This window comes from Bubalus kerabau, chromosome 3 (genome assembly GCF_029407905.1).
Source record: "Bubalus kerabau isolate K-KA32 ecotype Philippines breed swamp buffalo chromosome 3, PCC_UOA_SB_1v2, whole genome shotgun sequence".
Classification (NCBI taxonomy): domain Eukaryota; kingdom Metazoa; phylum Chordata; class Mammalia; order Artiodactyla; family Bovidae; genus Bubalus; species Bubalus kerabau.
In genome coordinates, this window is record NC_073626.1 from 143,772,398 (window position 1) to 143,789,592 (window position 17,195).

General features: G+C 41.3%; 1 long non-coding RNA gene across 1 annotated transcript; it reads right to left on the bottom strand.

The window, feature by feature from the left end:
* Positions 1-748: 748 nt before the first annotated feature.
* Positions 749-16,753, bottom strand: LOC129646631 (uncharacterized). The gene is made up of 2 exons (XR_008712067.1): positions 16,140-16,753; positions 749-911 (listed from the first exon to the last, which is right to left on the bottom strand). It is a non-coding gene; the product is annotated as an uncharacterized LOC129646631 (long non-coding RNA).
* Positions 16,754-17,195: the final 442 nt, after the last annotated feature.

The window sequence follows — 17,195 nt, forward strand, 5'->3', positions numbered from 1 at the left end:
GATCCCAAAGCCCCCCATTTCCTGGTTCTTCTTCCTACGGTACCCCCTGGGACATTTAAAGCTGTTTCTCCTGGTATTTAACTCCACATTTATATCCAGCATACTTATAGTCTGTCTTTCAATTAATCAATTTTATCGTGTAGGTCACGATCACTAATAGTGTTATTTGAATCTCCTATAGCTCTACTGCTTTTTCTCTCTGCCCTGTCAGTTACTGAGAGAGGCACACAAATATCTCATACTCTCACTGTGGACTTTCTACTTCTTATTTTAGTTCTGATCACTTTTGCTTTATGTTTACTTTGATGTTATATAATGATACGAGTTTTACATCCTGATACTTTCAGTGTTTCAGTGTCTTTACATTTAACCTCTGTCTGTTATAAGCAGTATACTGTCAGTTTTGTTTTTTGTTTTTATTTGTTTAAACAAAATCCGGTCCTATACATCTTTTCTTAAAATTAGAATTTTTAGTCCATCTCTATTTAATGTACTTATTTATATAATATGCATAGCTTTTATAATTTATGTGCAGTTTTGTGTTTTCCTTGTGTCTGATCTGTAAAGTTTCGGTTTTATCCATGTGCAAGAGCTATAAACCTAATGCATCTGTATGTAGCTTTATGTTTCTATATAAATACTTAGATAATATTATAATAAATGAAGTAAAAATTGGAAAAAAATACAAAATCAATACAAAACAAACACCGAAGAATGATGTGACATGACTTTTCAATGAAAGAATAAATTGAGCTAAAAAAGCATCATTTATTGCTACACTTCACTTAAATCTTCATAGTCTTTGACTTTCTTCATCAGATCCTTCACCATTTGGAGTCTTTTCAAAAGGTCTCAGTTTCTTTTCTCTTGTAGGATCCTTTTCTCTCCTTTATGGAAACATCTAGCAAGGTCTATGAGGAAAAACAGAAAAACAGACAATAAATGTCATTTCTTAAAAATGTAAACATTTTTTTTGACATAATTAAGATTTATACAATTTTCACACAACAGTAGGACACAATTTCTATTCAAGTTCCCACAGACTGTAAACTAGAAAACACTGGAACATATCCAAGGACATAAAACAAGGTGCAAACATTTCATGTCCTAAAGATATTGAAATTGTACAGAGTATGTTCTCCTATCACTGTGTAATTATGTTAGAAATCAGTATCAAAAGATACTGCTGGTAAAGAATCCTCCTGCAATGTGGGAGACCTGGGTTCGATCCCTGGGTTGGGAAGATCTTCTGGAGGAGGGCATGGCAACACACTTCAGTATTCTGGCCTGGAGAATTCCATGGACTGTACAGTCCATGGGGTAACAAAGAGTCAGAAACAACTGAGTGACTTTATTATTCTTCATTAAATAGAGAAGGGAACCCAGAAGCGGGGGCGCTGTTATGGCCTGAGACAGTCAGTTCAGTTCAGTTCAGTCGCTCCGTCATGTCTGACTCTTTTTGACTCCATGGACTGCAGCTTACTCAAATTTATGTCCATCGAGTCAGTGATGTCATCCAGCCATCTCATCCTCTGTTGTCCTCTTCTCCTGCCTTTAATCTTTCCCAGCATCAGGGTCTTTTCCAATGAGTCAGTTCTTTGCATCAGGTGGCCAAAGTATTGGAGTTTCATCTTCAGCATCAGTCTTTCCAATGAATATTCAGGACTTATTTCTTTTAGGATGGACTGGTTGGATCTCCTTGCAGTCCAAGGGACTCTCAAGAGTCTTCTCCAACACCACAGTTTAAAAGCATCAATACTTTGGTGCTCAGCTTTCCTTATAGTCCACTTCTCACATCCATACATGACTACTGGAAAAACCAAAGCCTTGACTAGATGGACCTTTGTTGGCAAAGTAATGTCTCTGCTTTTCAGTATGCTGTCTAGATTGGTCATAACTTTTCTTCCAAGGAGTAAGCGTCTTTCAATTTCATGGCTGCAGTCAGCATCTGCAGTGATTTTGGAGCCCCCCAAAATAAAGTCTGTCACTGTTTCCACAGTTTCCCCATCTATTTGCCATGAAGTGATGGAACCAGATGCCATGATCTTAGTTTTCTGAATGTTGAGCTTTCGGCCAACTTTTTTATTCTCCTCTTTCACTTTCAACAAGAGGCTCTTCAGTTCCTCTTCACTTTCTGCCATAAGGGTGGTGTCATCTGCATATCAGGTTACTGATATTTTTCCCAGGAATCTTGATTCCAGCTTGTGCTTCACCCAGTTTGGTATTTTGCATGATGTACTCTGCATAGAAGTTAAATAAGTGGGGTGGCAATATACAGCCTTGACATACTCCTTTCCATATTTGGGACCAGTCTGTTCTTCCATGTCCAGTTCTAGCTGTTGCTTCCTGACCTGCATACAGATTTCTCAGGAGGCAGGTCAGGTGGTCTGGTATTCCCATCTCTTTCAGAATTTTCCACAGTTTATTGTGACCCACACAGTCATAGGTTTTGGCATAGTCAATAAAGCAGAAATAGATGTTATTCTGGAACTCTCTTGCTTTTTCTATGACCCAAAGGATGTTGGCAATTTGAGCTCTGGTTCCTCTGCCTTTTCTAAATCCAGCTTGAACTTCTAGAAGTTCATGGTTCATGTACTGCTGAAGCCTGGCTTGAAGAATTTTGAGCCTTACTTTGCTAGCCTGTGAGATGAGTGCAATTGTGTGGTACTTTGAGCATTCTCTGGCATTGCCTTTCTTTGGGATTGGAATGAAAACTGACCTTTTCCAGTCCTGTGGCCACTGCTGAAGTTTCCAGATTTGTTGGCATATTGAGTGCTGCACTTTCACAGCATCATCTTTTAAGATTTGAAATAGCTCAACTGGAATTCCATCACCTCCACTAGCTTTGTTCATAGTGATGCTTCCTAAGGCCCACTTGACTTCGAATTCCAGGATGTCTGGCTCTAGATGAGTGATCACACCATCGTGATTATCTGGGTCATGAAGAACATTTTTGTATAGTTCTTCTGTGTAGTCTTGCCACCTCTTCTTAATACCTTCTTCTTCTGTTAGGTCCATACTATTTCTGTCCTTTATTGTGCCCATCTTTGCATGAAATGTTCCCTTCGTATCTCTCATTTTCTTGAAGACATCTCTAGTCTTTCCCATTCTATTGTTTCCCTCTATTTCTTTGCACTGATCACTGAGGAAGGCTTTCTTATGTCTCCTTGCCATTCTTTGGAACTCTGATCAAATGTGTGTATCTTTCCTTATCGCCTTTGCTTTTCACTTCTCTTCTTTTCTCAGCTATTTGTAAGACCTCCTCAGAAAACTTTATTGCATTTCTTTTTCTTTGGGATGGTCTTGATCCCTGTCTCCTGTACAATGTCACGAACCTCTGTCCATATGAAAGGGTAACAGGCAAGAAGCCCAGGGGTCTCCAAATGGAGGAAACAGGCTGCAAGTGTCAGACATTTTTATCTCTCTTAAGCAGCAGGAGGAAACAAACTAGTGATATTTTTTTCCCTTCTCTATACAAATTTAAAAGGAGGTTTCTCTTAAAATACTGTGTTGCCATAATGACACCTGGTTTCATCTGAAGTTTACTATTCTCAAACCTTGAGTTAACCAATGCATTTTTCTTATGGAAATGTTTGTCTTAAGCTATGTTAATATACTATGCATTTACCCCAGACTCTGTCTTCAAGTCGGTTCTGCCTAATGGCACAGAACCTACTTGACAAACCAGTATGTTATAGTCAGACACTGTTCCCCTAATATATGTAAATGAAACTATTTGTATGGTAATGTGCCCTTCTACAAGACTGAAGTCAATCGTTTTATGGCCCAGGATGATTCATCTGGTGTCAAGATTATCCCAAAATACATTTTATGGATGAGGGGCCTGGTGCCATTCTGAGTTTTAAGAAATTCCTTTCTTTCATTAACAGACTGCTAGTGACTATAAATGGCACCCCACTCCAGTACTCTTGCCTGGAAAATACCATGCATGGAAGAGCCTGGTAGGCTGCAGTCCATGGGGTCGCTTAGAGTCGGACACGACTGAGTGATTCAGTTTCACTTTTCACTTTCATGCATTGAAGAAGGAAATGGCAACCCACTTCAGTGTTCTAGCCTGGAGAATCCCAGGGATGGGGAGCCTGGTGGGCTGCTGTCCATGTGGTCGCACAGAGTCAGACACGACTGAAGCAACTTAACAGCAGCAGCAGCAGCAGTGACTATATAACATCCAGCTGAAGACTACACAAAAGCTCTGAGTGATCAAGCTTTGTCTCTGGCCCCAGATTGAATACTTCTCCTCTGGAGGCCAAGGATCCTGGCGCCTTTTCATGGTTCAACAACAACCTTTCATCTTGGGGGCTCATCCAGGATCCTGCAGGACAAGGTAAGGATGCTTGGAGCTCTAGTTCTTTGCTCTCCTAGAGAACACGTTTTCTGCTGTACTTTACTAACTCTACGGTGTGGTTGTGTGAATGAATGAAACACCCTGTGTGAAGCAAGTGAGGAGCCCTGCTCTGCGGTTCCACAGTGATCTCATACAGCTTATGACAGAAACTTGTCGGGGATTTATACCAATCTGCCAATGCCAAGAGGCACCCAACGTCTCCTTTGGGGACCTACCAAAAATGGGCAAAGAGTGTGGACCGAACTCTCCTTTCTCGGTCAAACTTTTCGGTCCCTTTGACCATTTCATAGCTCCTTGGGAATTAGAAGTACTGACCTAATCTATCGGATCATAGACTTAGAAGGGACTTGTGATCTATGCTGTTACTGTATACTATTACTTAGGTCCCAAACTTGGATTGGTAGTCAGGAAGCACCTAGCCTCGCTAGGAATCGTAAGTTCAGAAGCTAGATGGAGCTCTAGCTCCAAGAGCATCTCTGAGGTTAAAGGTTACTCAGATTGGAACTACAATGGGTTTTTCCCTTTGGTAATGCTGGCTCTTAGTGGACCAGAGGAGGCTCTTATACTGGTGTGGTGACACTTGGAAGGATCATCACAGTTTTATGTTCATATCGGTCTTATTGTGGTCAGGAATATACTCAGGGTAATGAATGCTTCCCCCAGTGGTCTTAGGCTGGGAGGGATTCTGGAAGGTTACTCTGATTGCACTCCTGTTGGCATCAGAGACGAACAAGATTTTAATGGTGAGGAGCTGGACGTCAGTCAGGGATGCTATCAGGTCTACCCCTGATGCATCCCCACCCCATCTTGGTGGTAGAACCGGGAGGGATGAGTATGATGCCTGCATCGGTAAGGGACAGACTAAGTCCAACTAGGAAAGAAAAGCTTTTGGTGTGAAGTCTGTCTACACCCCCATCTAGAGCAGGGAGGGATGCCTCTGGTAGAAAGATGGCGCTGGTCGCTTTTTTTTTTTCCTTACAGATGGGAGCTAACAATTCCAGCCTCACTCCTTTGAACTGTATCCTGAAAAACTGGGCTAGATTTGATCCCCAGGGCTTAAAGAAGACACACCTGGTCTTCCTATGTGATACTGTATGGCGCAGTACCCACTGGAGGACAGCGAATGGTAGCCAGTTGGAGGGTCTCCTAAGTATAATACTGTTTTACAATTAGACCAGTTCTGTAGAAAACAAGGGAAATGGGTAGAAGTACCATATGTGTTGCCCTTTTTCTCTCTGCAAAATATGCCAGACTTGTGTCCTAAGGATATAGATTTGGGTGTGACACCTTCAGCTCCCTCCTGTCCTCCTACTTCGCCCTCGTACCCTGGGCTCCCAACTGAGCAAACTGAAAGCGAGAGAACCCGCCCCCCCCTCCCCCCCCAAGAAGGATTGCCTTGGTCTTAGTGGAAACCCAAACTGAGATTCAAACGGCCCAAGTAGAGGTCCAAACAACTCCTGTCTCAGTACGACCTCAGACTACTCTGGTTTCAATAGAGACTCAGACCATCGAAGTAAGAGATGAGATGGAGGACAGGAGACAAAGAGATAAAGAAAAACAGGTTTCTCCAATCTACCCCTGGGATCATATGTGCAGAGCAGCCACAGAGGCTGAGGAACAGCCACACAAGCTGTTGCCTCTTCATGAAGCATCCACCGGGAGAAATAATCAGTCTATGAGAGTTAATAACTAAGAAATAAAAAGAATCAATGAGGATCTGGGAGACTATTTAGAGGGCCCAGAAAAATATATTAAAGCTTTTAAAGGTGTTACGTTACTCTGCTTTATGACCTTATTTGGAAGGATGCGTTGTATATCTTGGGACAAATGCTGACTCCCGACTCAAAAAGTCGAGTTTTGGGAAAAGCGGTTGCTTATGGAGATGAATGGCTTGGTAATGAATCAGTAGGAAAGAAGGAGGATGAGATAACCACCCTCCCTACTGGGAATCAGGCAGTCTCAATTACAGAACCAGATTGGGACTACAACACAGCTAAAGGAAGATGGGATAAGAGTCATTTTGTTGGATGTATTCTTGAAGGACTCAGGCAGGTGTGTTCTAAGCCTTTAAACTATGGCAAATTGGCAAACTTAGAACAGGAGGAGAAGGAAGCTCCTGGTAAATCCCTAGATAGACTGAGAGAAGCCCTTTGCAGTTTCACTGAGATTGATCCTGAAAGTGAAGAGGGAAAAGTGATCTTAAAGGATAGATTTCTCACTCAGTTGGCTTCAGATATCCGCTGTAAGCTATTAAAACAGGCATATGGACCAAATCAGTCTTTAGATGATCTGTTACAACTGGCTCAGACAGTCTATTATGGTAGGGAATATGAGGAAAAGAAAGAAAGGCAGAAAAAGACAAAGGAACAGGTGGAAGCTTTCACAATGGCTATGAGAACCGTTCTTAAACAGCCTGAGAAAAATGCCCAGAGGGACCCAGGTAAAAAGGGATGGGTTTGCTATTACTGTGGAAAGGAGAGGCACCTCAAGTGGGATTGCCCTCAGGAATCTAAGCCGCCCCCAGCTCCCTGTCTGGTCTGCAAAGAACCACACTGAAAGAGAGACTGCCCTCAGAGGCGTAGGTCTCAGGGGTCAGACTCTCAAGGCAATCGGAACTGAAGGTGCCCGGGGGTCCCCACACAAGCTCCCGTCCTAATTACACCTGAGGAACCCCGGGTATTAATAACTGTGGGGGGCCAATCCGTCGATTTCCTTTTAGATACAGGGGCAACTTACTCTGTGTTTACTGAAGCCCCTGGCCCACTTTCTTCCCGATCCGCTTCCATAATGGGACTGTCTGGATGAGCCAAAAGGTATTATTTCAGTTATTCTTTAAGTTGTAACTGGGATTCCGTGCTATTTTCACACGAGTTTCTGATCATGCCAGAGTCTCCCTCACCCTTATTGGGGAGGGATATACTGAGCAAATTCCATGCCTCTGTTTTTATGAATATGGAGCCCTCCCTTTCTCTCCATTTAATTGAACAAAATGTACATCCTAGAATATGGGCTGATGGAAAATCTGTGAGTTGAGCACAAAATGCTATTCCTGTAGTTGTCAAGCTCAAAGACCCACACTTATTTCCACATAAGAAGCAGTATCCACTGAAACCTGAAGTTAAGGAAGGGTTAAAACCCATCATCGAAAATTTAAAGGAGCAGGGACTATTATTTCCCTGTAACAGTCCATGCAACACTCCTATTTTGGGTATAAAGAGATCAAATGGTAAATGGAGACTAGTTCAAGATTTACAAATAATAAATGAGGCTGTAGTTCCTTCACACCCATGGTGACTAATCCTTATACTCTACTGTCTGAAATTCCTGAATGGGCCAAATATTTCTCAGTAACTGATTGGAAAGATGCCTTCTATTCAGTGCCTTTGGTGGAGGAAAGTCAATCTTTATTTGCCTTTGAAGACCCTACGCAGCCAGCTACTCAGTTAACCTGGACAGTTTTGCCCCAGGGATTTCGTGACAGTCCTCACTCATTTGGACAAAGTTTGTCACAGGATCTACAAAACTTTAACAACTCTGAAGCAGTGGTGTTACAATATGTAGATGATATTCTAATCTGGAGAAGGGAATGGCAAACCACTTCAGTATTCTTGCCTTGAAAACCCCATGAACAATATGAAAGGGAAAATGATAGGATACTCAAAGAGGAACTCCCCAGGTCGGTAGGTGCCCTATATGCTACTGGAGATCAGTGGAGAAATAACTCCAGAAAGAATGAAGGGATGGAGCCAAAGCAAAAACAATACCCAGTTGTGGTTGTGACTGGTGATAGAAACAAGGTCCGATGCTGTAAAGAGCAATACTGCATAGGAATCTGGAATGTCAGGTCCATGAATCAAGGCAAATTGGGAGTAGTCAAACAGGAGATGGCGAGAGTGAACGACGACATTCTAGGAATCAGCGAACTAAAATGGACTGGAATGGGTGAATTTAACTCAGATGACCATTGTATCTACTACTGTGGGCAGGAATCGCTTAGAAGAAATGGACTAGCCATCATGGTCAACAAAAGAGTTCAAAATGCAGTACTTGGATGCAATCTCAAAAACAACAGACTGATCTCTGTTCGTTTCCAAGGCAAACCATTCAATATCACAGTAATCCAAGTCTATGCCCCAACCAATAATGCTGAAGAAGCTGAAGTTGAACGGTTCTATGAAGACCTACAAGACCTTTTAGAACTAACACCCAAAAAAGATGTCCTTTTCACTATAGGGGACTGGAATGCAAAAGAGGGAAGTCAAGAAACACCTGAAGTAACAGGCAAATTTGGCCTTGGAATACGGAATGAAGCAGGGCAAGGCTAATAGAGTTTTGCCAAGAGAACGCACGGGTCATCGCAAACACCCTCTTCCAACCACACAAGAGAAGACTCTACACACGGACATCACCAGATGGTTAACACTGAAATCAGATTGATTATATTCTTTGCAGCCAAAGATGGAGAAGCTCTACACACTCAGAAAAAACAAGACTGGGAGCTGATTGTGGCTCAGACCATGAACTCCTTATTGTCAAATTCAGACTGAAATGGAAGAAAGTAGGGAAAACCACTAGAGCATTCAGCTATGGTGACCTAAATCAAATCCCTCATGATTATATAGTGGAAGTGAGAAATAGATTTAAGGGACTAGATCTGATAGATACAGTGCCTGATGAACTATGGACAGAGGTTCATGACATTGTACAGGAGATAGGGATCAAGACCATCCCCATGGAAAAGAAATGCAAAAAAGCAAAATGGCTGTCTGGGGAGGCCTTATAAATAGCTGTGAAAAGAAGAGAAGTGAAAAGCAAAGGAGAAATGGAAAGATATCAGCATATGAATGCAGAGTTCCAAAGAATAGCAAGGAGAGATAAGAAAGCCTTCCTCAGTGATCAATGCAAAGAAATAGAGGAAAACAAGAGAATGGGAAAGACTAGAGGTCTCTTAAAGAAAATTCGAGATACCAAGGGAACATTTCATGCAAAGATGGGCACAATAAAGGACAGAAATGGTATGGACCTAACAGAAGCAGAAGATATTAAGAAGAGGTGGCAAGAATACACAGAAGAACTGTACAAAAAAGAGCTTCATGACCCAGATAATCACGATGGTGTGATCACTCATCTAGAGCCAGACATCCTGGAATGTGAAGTCAAGTGGGCCTTAGAAAGCATCACTACAAACAAAGCTAGTAGTGATGGAATTCCAGTTGAGCTATTTCAAATCCTGAAAGATGATGCTGTGAAAGTGCTGCACTCAATATGCCAACAAATCTGGAAACCTCAGCAGTGGCCACAGGACTGGAAAAGGTCAGTTTTCATTCCAATCCCAAAGAAGGCAATGCCAAAGAATGCTCAAACTACCACACAATTGCACTCATCTCACATGCTAGTAAAGTAATTCTCAAAATTCTCCAAATCAGGCTTCAGCAATACGTGAACCGTGAACTTCCTGATGTTCAGGCTGGTTTTAGAAAAGGCAGAGGAACCAGAGATCAAATTGCCAACATCCGTTGGATCATAGAAAAAACAAGAGAGTTCCATAAAAAACATTTATTTCTGCTTTATTGACTATGCCAAAGCCTTTGACTGTGTGGATCACAAGAAACTGTGGAAAATTCTGAAAGAGATGGGAATACCAGACCACCTGACCTGCCTCTTGAGAAATCTGTATGCAGGTCAGGAAGCAACAATTAGAACTGGACATGGAACAACAGACTGGTTCCAAATAGGAAAAGGAGTATGTCAAGGCTGTATATTGTCACCCTGCTTGTTTAACTTCTATGCAGAGTACATCATGAAAAACGCTGGGCTGGAAGAAGCACAAACTGGAATCAAGATTGCTGGGAGAAATATCAATAACCTCAGATATGCAGATGACACCATCCTTATGGCAGAAAGTGAAGATGAACTAAAAGGCCTCTTGATGAAAGTGAAAGAGGAGAGTGAAAAAGTTGGCTTAAAGCTCAACATTCAGAAAATGAAGATCATGGCATCCGGTCCCATCACTTCATGGGAAATAGATGGGGAAACAGCGGAAACAGTGTCAGACTTTATTTTTTTGGGCTCCAAAATCAGTGCAGATGGTGACTGCAGCCATGAAATTAAGAGATGCTTACTCCTTGGAAGGAAAGTTATGACCAACCTAGATAGCATATTCAAAAGCAGAGACATTACTTTGCCAACAAAGGTTCGTCTAGTCAAGGCTACGGTTTTTCCAGTGGTCATGATTTATGGATGTGAAGTTTGGACTGTGAAGAAAGCTGAGTGCCAAAGAATTGATGCTTTTGAACTGTGATGTTGGAGAAGACTCTTGAGAGTTCCTGGACTGCAAGGAGATCCAACCAGTCCATCCTAAAGGAGATCAGTCCTGGGTGTTCTTTGGAAGGACTGATGCTAAAGCTGAAACTCCAGTACTTTGGCCATCTCATGAGACGAGTTGACTCATTGGAAAAAACTCTGATGCTGGGAGGGCTTAGGGGCAGGAGGAGAAGGGGACGACAGAGGATGAGATGGCTGTATGGCATCACTGACTCGATGGACATAAGTCTGAGTGAACTCCGGGAGTAGGTGATGGACAGGGAGGCCTGGCATGCTGCGATTCATGGGGTTGCAAAGAGTCAGACACGACTGAGAGACTGAACTGAACTGAACTCCTTGGAAGAAAAGTTATGACCAACCTAGATAGCATATTGAAAAGCAGAGACATTACTTTGCCACACCCAAGGTAAGAGAAACCCAAGTAAGATGGTAGGTGTTGCAAGAGGGCATCAGAGGGCAGACACACTGAAACCATACTCACAGAAAACTAGTCAATCTAATCACACTAGGACCACAGCCTTTTCTAGCTCAATGAAACTAAACCATGCCCTGTGGGGCCACCCAAGATGGGTGGGTCATGGTGGAGAGGTCTGACAGAATGTGGTCCACTGAGAAGGGAATGGCAAATCACTTCAGTATTCTTGCCTTGAGAACCCCATGAACAATATGAAAAGGCAAAATGATAGGATACTTGTCAGGAAGCATTTAACAGGAGGCTTCCTGTGTGCTGTTTTGGATCTGTCAGGAATTCTCTGTTCCTTATCAATTCCTGAATATTCAGGAATTAAAAGGAGAGGCAAGCCTCTCCCGGAACTGAGGAATCCAGGTATTTCCTTCATTAGTGTTTCTATATGGTGATAAGTACCCTCTTCCTTCTTGTGAACCATACGGTAATAGTGATTGTTTACAACTCTCTCTCCCTTTAATATGGATAGCCTATGTTTTGTAAGTCTGGAATTTTAATCTTTATCTTTGCTGAGAATAACTACCTTGTAAGACAGTATATATGCCCACACCATGTTGATTAAAACACCTTTGCTCCATCAGAGCTCTGGTCCCCGTGTCTTTCTTTCCTGCTCACTCGCTCGCTCCCTCTCTTTTTCAGGCTGATCCCCTGGAGTGCAGAGGCTCTCTGAGTTCACTTTCCAGCCCGGGCTTCTAAGACCCTCTCGAGAAGGCGCTCTGCATTTTCACTCCATCGAGAGGGCGCCTGAGGCCTCCGTGAACAGAGCAAGTCCTGTGTCAGGGGCTTTATTGGCTTTCTGCATAAACCAAGGAATATCAGTCTCTTTCTCTCCTTTACTTTCTTATCATCGACTCCGGACCACCAAGTTCTGGTCCATTAAAGGACCTCAACAGATACTGAAAGAGGAACTCCCCAGGTCGGTAGGTGCCCTATATGCTACTGGAGATCAGTGGAGAAATAACTCCAGAAAGAATGAAGGGATGGAGCCAAAGCAAAAACAATACCCAGTTGTGGATGTGACTGGTGATAGAAACAAGGTTCGATGCTGTAAAGAGCAATATTGCATAGGAACCTGGAATGTTAGGTCCATGAATCAAGGCAAATTGGAAGTGGTCAAACAGGGGATGGTAGGAGTGAACGTCAACATTCTAGGAATCAGCGAACTAAAATGGACTGGAATGGGTGAATTTAACTCAGATGACCATTATATCTACTACTGTGGGCAGGAATCCCTTAGAAGAAATGGAGTAGCCATCATGGTCAGCAAGAAAGTCCAAAATGCAGTACTTGGCTGCAATCTCAAAAAGAATTGATGCTTTTGAATTGTGGTGTTGAAGAAGACTCTTGAGAGTCCCTTGGACTGCAGGGAGATCCAACCAGTCCATTCTGAAGGAGATCAGTCCTGGGTGTTCTTTGGAAGGAATGATGCTAAAGCTGAAACTCCAGTACTTTGGCCACCTCATGCGAAGAGTTGACTCATTGGAAAAGACCCTGATGCTGGGAGGGATTGAGGGCAGGAGGAGAAGGAGGCGACAGAGGATGAGATGGCTGGATGGCATCACCGACTCGATGGACATGAGTTTGAGTGAACTCCAGGAGTTGGTGATGGACAGGGAGGCCTGGCATGCTGCGATTCATGGGGTCGCAAAGAGTTGGACATGACTGAGCAACTGAACTGAACTGAACTGAACTGAACCCAGAACTAGACACAGATAATTGGTCACAAACCCAACAATTGGATTGATTTCTAAAACTAGCATAGGATCAGGCCTATGATAGAAAAGCATTTGATTTATATGCAAAGGTCTAAGAAGTCAAGAAAACATTGTAAATGATCATACGAATCAGTTCCAGCATCTTGGGCAAGCTGTCTACCTCTGATGTTGTATTTTCATCCTGGTGTAGTGTAGTGTTTTTCTCTGTTTGAGCATCATTTTAAGGTGAGATCAGGTCAGCTGTCTTTTTTATAGGCCAATCTAGTGTAGGGGACTTTGGAAGTGGGAATTAATCTAAGAGTTAATTTTCCTTCAGTTTCATTGTGCATAAGCTAGTTAAGAGTACCTGATTAAAAAGTCCTTTCATCCTGGTTGGAGACAGTCTCTTAAATTGTCTTTTTTCAGTCCTGGCTGCAGGTCATGAGGCATCTGATCTTTATCCAAAGATAGATTACTGAGATAAGCTTTAGAAACAAACTTGGGTGTTTTTTAAGAATTCAATTAAATTTTACATTAATACCACATAACAGCAAAGAACTACCTAAGAAATGAGTCTTACTACATGCAGACCTCCATTAACAAACTGGGATTTAACATATATTGAAACATCTTTTTCTTCCTAAAATTACTCTCATTTTTATCAAATATAACCAAATTAAGTTTAGCTTGTTTGCAAAATAGGTCTCTTCTCACTAATTTTGGTCTGATGATTTATATAACCATAATTGATCATAGACTTTTTATTTTGCTGAAAAATTTTATAGAGTCTCAGACTGAACTTTTAAAATAAAACAGGGCTGGGAAACTCACAGCACAGGCTTATCACAGATTTTGTCTAACAAATCTAGGTGAATTCTTTCTTTTTTAAGGTCTCAAAAATTCCTTGAGATTTTTGTACCTGTTAATGAGATAACCTTCTTAGCTCATTTGATAAACTTACTGGAAACCTAAGAGTTTCAAATTTCTGGAGGAGTCAGATAGAGAGAAAATATAATTGCTTTGTTTATAACATATAATTTTACCAAATTATTTTTATAATTAGTTTGAGAGGAAGGTTTTCTCTACTCCCAGAAAACACAAGATTCAAACCTGTAATTTTTCAGACAGAAACCATAAAAGTTATAAGCATATTTTCTGGTTCATTCAGTCCTTTGTTAACTTTTGTGAAGTCATCAGGTTTTTCATTAGAATACCAGGACATATCAGATGGTTAAGAGCTTCATATAATTTCTAGGATATCTATATTAGTAATATTTACATTATAACATGAGAGGATTTATTACTCATTTGATAATATTTTTCATGTATTTTAACCAACCAAATAAACACAGCTTAATATCTCTCTTTGGGATGTTTCAGGGGCCCTCTGAAGCACCCTAAAGTTAGCTAGAAGTCAAAGGAACTTCAAAAGAATTCGATTTAGGAACCTTTGTCAAAAAAATCAATTAAAAGGGTTTAGAACATTTGGTCAGATTTAGTCAATGTTGATGGGTGTATCATTTAGCTTGTTGATATGTCAGGATGGGCATATTATATACAGAGGCTCAAGGTCTAGTGAAAGTCGACTCTGCCATCTTGGACCTAACCAGTTTTGGCTTTAACCAGTTTTTCTATGGCTGTGTCATTTCTAACAAAATCCATTTATCTAACTATTTGTAATCCAATTTTAGAAAATCCTGATTATGAATAACTCTTTTTAGTATTTTTTCATACCTTTTTTACTGAAAACATACTTTTTACTTTCCTTTAGCAACAAAGAACTAACTTTTATATTAGCATTTTATAGATTGGTGAGCATAAATACCAGTGATAATTTTTAAAACCCTGTTTTTTTAGAACATTTTAGGATGGCACCAAACATTATTCATTTATAGTCCCAAGTCTTTTTAGTTTCTCTGTAAAAGGAAATTAGTGTTTAGTAGTAAATATTTCAAAATCTTATTTTATTTGGAAATGATCTAACTATTCAATAGACTTCTAACACTTAGCACACTTAGCACAACCCTTAGAAATTCAAGTTACGCCAATCTGGAGAGACTATTTTAGACAGATATTCCTAAAGAATAATTATTTTTAATAGAGTTTATATAAAAGCTCATATCTCATTTACATTTTTTAGAAGTTTCTTCACTCGAGGTAATTTCCTTGTTGACAAACTTGTAACAGATATGATACTATTTAACTTATATTAATCTTAGGTACAATAAAAATATTTTACTTAATGTTAATTACTCTAAGACATGTTCTATATTAGATAGGTCAACAAACAAACATTAATATAAGGTATTTAATATTGAATATTTTCTAGTTCACATGAACCTGGAATTTATTGTTTAATTTAGAATTATTTGATTTGTAAGCACTTTTTTTTTTAAAGCCAATTAAATAAAGCTCATTTACAAATTAACCTCAAAAATATTACCCAGAGACAAAGACATACCAAGACATATTTAGACAGACACAGTGTAAGATCTAGCTTCATTTTCTAAGCTTAGTCATGAATTAGATATTACAATATAAAATTTAGTAGTTTATAAAAAACAGTTGGAGTAAATAAAATTTTTAAAGGCTTTTTTCCATTTTTTTTTCATTCTCAGGTGTTAGAGATGGTCTAGATAAGTGTTCTTGAGAGCCCTTTTCTCAAGGTACAGGGAAAGAAAATCAAGTTTTAACAAAATGGCGGCAGGTCTAAACCAAATGGTGGCCAGACAAAGCAAAATGGCCATTAAAAATCAGAACACAGAGTTAAAACACACACATACAAACCTGGCAGTCCTCATCAGACACTCTCTTAAATACAAGAATACAGTCTCTCGGAAAACCTCCTATAGAGGCACAGAACTTCAGATCTAAGTACTAACAGAGTAAAGGAAAATATTTCAGATCTTCAAAGATTTCAAAGGGAGGAAAGGAAGCCAGGTTGAAAGAAGGGGGAGGAGGAGGGAGAGGGGGGCAAAAGGGGTGGCCTTACAGACGTTTCTTGCCACCTGCAGATACCCAGGCATTATGGCATTTTACCCTGGTCCTCCAGAGAAGGGAGGACTGGAACTTGGGCCTACCGGAAATCAGACCAGAACAGAACCAGAATTCGAGTTCTCTGCCAAGGGGAGGTGATCAGTCTCCAATTTTCAGCTCAGGCTGAGGCCCTTCGACCAGATTCCTGCATCCAGGACTGGGGGACTAGAAAAATGGGGAAGGGTAGGAAGGATTAAGGAGAGGAAAGAGAGATGGAAGGGGAAAGAGGTCAATAAAGTCTCTTGTTCCTTACCGGTCGGGGCACTCTGGCCAGTTGTCTGTGTCAGGAGGAGACCAGGGACAAAAGGGTCTCAGTTGCGGCCTCTGGGTCTGGTCCATCGGCGGGCAAGCTGGCCCCTGAGTACCTCAAGTGGTCAAGATGTCAGTCTCAACAAAGAAGAATCCCACCAGAGTCGCTATTTGTTGCAGGAAGGGGGACCCCTTCCATGGCCTGAAATTGGGCTCTTGTCTAACACTCGGAAATGAATTGTCCGAGGAGACACATGTGCTGACAAAGCAAGAGATTTTATTGCGAAAGGGCGTCCAGGCAGAAAGCAGTAGGGTAAGGGAATCCAGGAGAACTGCTGTGCTAAGTGGCTTGCAGTCTCGGGTTTTATGGTGATGGGATTAGTTTCCGGGTTGTCCTTAGCCAATCATTCTGACTCAGAGTCCTTCCTGGTGGTTCACGCCTTGTTCAGCCAAGATGGATGCCAGAGAGAAGGATTCTGGGAGGTGGTCGGATAGGTGGTGTCTCCTTTTCATCTTTTCTGAACTCTTCTGGTTGGTGGAGACTTATTAGTTACCTTTTCCTTACGAGGACCTCCTGTCATGAAACAACTCATGCAAATAGTTACTATGGTGCCTGGCCAGAGTGGGCGGTTTCAATCAGTGTGCTTCCATTAACAGATTGAGGCTTTTCCCTGTCATAGTGAACAGGCTAAGGAGGTTATAAAGATTTTAATCCATGAAATTATCCCCAGGTTTGGGCTGCCACAGAGCCTTCAGAGTGACAATGGCTCCGCCTTTAAAGCTGCTGTAACTCAGGGAGTATCTAAAGCCCTAGGAATAGAATATCACTTACACTGTTCCTGGAGACCCCAATCCCAGGAAAGGTTGAAAAAGCTAATGACATTATCAAAAGACATTTGCACAAATTAACTCAAGAGACACAGGGCAATTGGATTGAAGTCCTACCCACTGCTTAAATGAGGGCTCAAACTGCTCCCAAAGCGGGAGGGACTGTCCCCCTTTGAACATATTTATGGATGGCCTTTCTTTTGCACAGACATTGTTATAGACCCTGAAGCCT